Source organism: Penaeus japonicus, unplaced genomic scaffold (assembly GCF_977035675.1).
Source record: "Penaeus japonicus unplaced genomic scaffold, GWHDUDI00000001_assembly GWHDUDI00000028, whole genome shotgun sequence".
Classification (NCBI taxonomy): Eukaryota; Metazoa; Arthropoda; class Malacostraca; order Decapoda; family Penaeidae; genus Penaeus; species Penaeus japonicus.
Window position 1 is genome coordinate 20,911,786 of NW_028234430.1, and position 5,000 is coordinate 20,916,785.

The following is a 5,000-nucleotide window of genomic DNA, read 5'->3' on the forward strand; positions in this document are numbered from 1 at the left end:
GTGTGTGTGTGTGTGTGTGTGTGTGTGTGTGTGTGTGTGTGTGTGTGTGTGTGTGTAAATGAGATATATCACGTATGACTGATATATGCTTCCATGCGTGTTTGTGTATGTTTGAATTCGGATACATATGTTCCTATCTGAGTATGACTGAAGCCTCGAAACATCTCATCACGCATTACATCAATCAGTTTCACCATGAAATCTGAAACAGGAGTTTCGAACAGTTGTGACTGTTTTACTCATTGTCCTTTCGACTGTGAACGTAACTGTAGAGTGTTTATTTGTATTCACGATTCTTGGGTCGGCTGAATGATCATGCCATTCAGTCAGTCTATTTGACTTTTTTGTTTATAAGTGTTCAACACTTTATCTATATATGAAAAAGCTATCATTTCTATTACTCTCACCTCTGTAATATCAGAAATATGACGAAAGAGTATTTATTTTTCTTCAAAATAAACTTTGCACGCCATGTGTGCATTATTGTAAAGTTCAAAAAATGTCTTAAAATTACCGGCAGAAATGCTGGTGGACTACGACGCAAACTCATTCCAAGGATGACATTCCATGCTCATCTAATTCCTACTATTTCATGCAAATATGAATGCTTTTAAAACTTTTGAAATATTAAGCAATTAACAACTACTAACTAAAAAAAACTAATGATAAAAAAACATTGTCTCGAGAGATGAGAATGAGAGAGGAGGGAGAGGGAGAGGGAGAGGGAGAGGGAGAGGGAGAGGGAGAGGGAGAGGGAGGGAGAGAGGGAGAGAGGGAGAGAGGGAGAGAGGGAGAGAGGAGGGGAGAGGGAGGGAGAGAGCGAGAGGAAGAGGGAGGGAGAGAGGGATAGGGAAGAGGGAGAAGAAGAGGGAGAGAGGAAGAGAGGAGAGAGGAAAAGAGGGAGAGAGGGAGAGAGGGAGAGAGAGGGAGAGAGGGAGAGAGGAAGAGAGGGAGAGAGGAGAGAGGAAGAGAGGGAGAGAGGGAGAGAGGGAGAGAGGGAGAGAGGGAGAGAGGGAGAGAGGGAGAGAGGGAGAGAGGAAGAGAGGGAGAAGAGAGAAAGAGAGGGAGAAGAGAGAAAGAGAGAGAGAAGAAAGAGAGAGAGAGAGAGAGAGAGAGAGAGAGAGAGAGAGAGAGAGAGAGAGAGAGAGAGAGAGAGAGAATAGTATAGATGGAAGAATAGAAGAAAGGGAGAATGAGGGGAGAGGAAGAAAGAACGAGAAAGAACAACAGGGAGAAAACTAAATCATGAGAGAATGAGCGGAATGCAGAAAGTGAAACAATGTGAGAAAGACAGAAGAGAAGAGATAAAGGGGGAAGTGGGACAGACAAAGTAAGAGACGCACAAATACCCATAATTATGGATATACTCTTTTACATAGCCATTAGGTATACCTTACCTAAAAGCATTGTTTTACCTCTTTATTATAGAAAATATTGACATTACATTCTTTGTCATCTATCAATCTATACATACAAGTATTTCAATTATTTTTCAATGTCAAAATACAAACAAGTAAATCAAGTTTTCTTATGATATCAAGTAAAATACCAAATCAAGGAAATGAACAAATAGAAATAGCTATGTACATTTGTTTTCTTTTGTCACATATCCTAAGGCAAATATGAATATCATATCTGCATTAAGTTGTCAAGCTAAGCATAGACATGATACAAAAAAGGCAAGCAATGAAAGCAAGCAATACAGACAGCTTATTTATGCATGTATTCTGGTCTTATGGAATCTGGTCCAAAATATAATTTGTTCTTGATGAACAAGGGGTCTCGTGTGGTAATACTGGAACTTTTGTTTGTTTTTTTATAGTGTCCATCATTTAGTAGTTTGAAATATACATAAGAATGAATGAAAGAAAGAAAGAAAAAAAAGAAAATCATAATTATTTTTGTTGTTGTGTAAAATGCCATTGAATATTTCATCAGGTGTATTTTACAAATGTTTCATGTTCCTGACATTAGAAAGAACATTTTTGAACCTCACACAGCTTATGTCTAGTTCTTTATTGAGTTTAATTATATATTTCAATCTAAAGTTAAACACAAATACATGAAGGGTTTTCAATTATCAGTATTCAGTTTCTTATAAAAAAAAAAAAATGGATTATTTCCCAAATAATCCACTTTTATTTCTTTGTTTAGGAACCAAATACAAAAAATCAGTGTGTTTTGTTTGACATGTTTTCATGTTTTTTTTCATATTTATACCCATCTCTATAATTTAAATGTAGTCATCCTAAATAATGTAATGAACCTCTACATAAGAATACATTTTCATACTCATATGAAGTGGATAAGAGAAATATAATACAAGTGAAGCATCACATATATGTAAACTAATATAAAAATAAAAATAATATAAGAACATATATTCTTATAAATTTAATAGTGCTAAAAAAAACGAAAAAAAATTATATTTGCAATTAACAAAAGAACTGCAAAAAATAAAGGCAAAACATGCACACTTTTTTTCTCTCTCTCTCTTTTCTTTTTATCTCTTCTCTATAATCTTTTGTCTTCTTATTGACACTCTGATAATGAAAATATTTGAAAAGCTTTTACACTTTTTCTAAAACATGCTTGACATTATGAAAGCTAAAGAAAAGACAAAAACAACATAAAACAAACAGACAGAAAAACAATTGAAAGGACAAGAAAGAAAAGGATCAGAATAACAAAAAAATAGAAAAAAAAAAAGAAAAAAAAAGAAACAAATAAAAGAGGATTCATATCTAAAATAAAAGAAAAATCAAACCACTATCCATAATTGATACTTTATTGCACAATGTATGTATGCTAGTAAGGCAGGAATACTATCCACTTTCGCCAAAATAAACCCAAACTCACTTCCAACGCACGACTCTTTGCGTGCATCTTTGTAATATTTGCTGGGTGTGAAATGCCCTTTTTTAGTAATAAATATCTTGTGATTGATATTTTTCTTTTTTTTCTTTTCTATTTACTTCTTTCTTTATCTCTGTCTCTCTCTTTCATTCTTTCACTTTTTCTTCTTTATTTTCATTTTACAAAACTTTAAAAGTATTTTCAGTTTCTTAGTTCATGGCAACCAACAGCAGTGACAGTGAATCGTAGCAATATAAAGAATGAACATTAACATAAATCATATTAATGCCTAAATAATTCATTGATAAAAAGATGACAGTATTGATAAAAGCATTAATAAGAGTAACAACAACAACATTAATAATAATAATAATAATAATAATAATAATAATAATAATAATAATAATAATAATAATGATAATAATAAAAATAAAAATAATGATAATAATAAAAACTACAATAAAGATAATAATAAATAAGGATATTTTTTCATAACTCAAGACCAACACATAAAAACAAACACATCTCATCCTCCAATTTGCAGCCATGGTGGAAAATTTCAGATTTTTGCAAAAAAAAATTCTTTAAACTATATTTACCAATCACGGCAAAAAAAAATAAATAGATAAATAAAAAAATAAAAAAAAATAAAAAATAAATAAATGCAAGAGTGAAAAATCATGGGCACTAATATCAGAAAACCTTAACAACTGAAGAAAAAATGTATATAAATCAACTGAGAAACCTTAACAAATGAAGAAGCTACTGATCCCCAAATTACAATTCTTCAAATTTCCTTAGCAAATTTAAAAATATAAATTCAGCAGGTCTCACCCAAATAAAAGCCTGGCTGCATTACATTGTTGGGCCTTTAGAGAAGAGCAAAAACACCAACCTCTCTTAATTAAGTAGATTTTACTTCTTTTTAATACAATATGCATCAGAGGTTGTATATTATACAATACACTTTACGAAGATTCTCCTTTGATCACTATCTTCTCCTTTCTATCTTTCTCTTTCTTCCCTTCTCACTCTCTCTCTCATTTTTACTCTTACTATGTCTGTTTGTCTGTCTGAGTCTGTAACTTACACATTCATACTCTCACAAACTCACAGACTCATAAACTCACAGACTCACTCACAGACACATACACATACACCCCCTTCCCACACACACTCACACTCACACTCACACATACACATACACATACACACACTCACACTCACACACACACACTCACACACTCACACACTCACACACTCACACACACACACACTCTTTCTCTCTATATGTGTGTGTGTGAGTGTGAGTGTGAGTGTGAGTGTGTGTGTGTGTGTGTGTGTGTGTGTGTGTGTGTGTGTGTGTGTGTGTGTGTGTGTGTGTGTGTGTGTGTGTGTGTGTGTGTGTGTGTGTGTGTGTGCACGTGTGTGTGTGCACGTGTGTTGTGTGCACGTGTGTTGTGTGCACGTGTGTTGTGTGCACGTGTGTTGTGTGCACGTGTGTTGTGTGCACGTGTGTTGTGTGCACGTGTGTTGTGTGCACGTGTGTTGTGTGCACGTGTGTGTAAGTGCACATGTGTGTGCACGTGTGTCTGTGTCTATCTGTGTATCTGTTTGTCTATCTGCATATCTGTGTATCTATGTGTCTACCTGTGTCTGTGTGTCTGTGTATCTGTGTGCGTGTGCGTGTGCATGTACGTGTATGTGTACGTGTACGTGTACGTGTACGTGTACGTGTACGTGTACGTGTACGTGTGCGTGTGCGTGTGGGTGTGCGTGTGCGTGTGCGTGTGCGTGTGCGTGTGCGTGTGCGTGTGCGTGTGTCGTTCTGTCTGTCCGTTTGTCAAACATTTATACAAACTAGCTGAAGCCATGACACATGTGTTAACGCCAAAGTTCTGCATTCAATTATCACATATATCTATACTGATAAGAGTTACACATATAGATAAAAATATATATATACTACACATTATTTCAGTTCCTAAATCAAACTGAGTAAAAAGGGAAGAACACACACATATTTCTTCCAAAAGATGCTGTGTAAATCTACTTCAAAATAAGTTCAAAGAGGAGGGGGAATATATTTTCTTTAATAATAGAGTAATGGCGATAATAAATAACAGATTAACGAGACAAAAAAA

At 34.6% G+C, this 5,000-nt stretch overlaps 1 protein-coding gene across 3 annotated transcripts in view; it reads right to left on the bottom strand.

Moving 5' to 3' along the window:
* Positions 1-5,000, bottom strand: part of Cbl (E3 ubiquitin-protein ligase CBL) — an 80,047-nt gene that overhangs the window by 22,328 nt on the left and 52,719 nt on the right. The gene's annotated exons all lie outside the window — the stretch shown is intronic.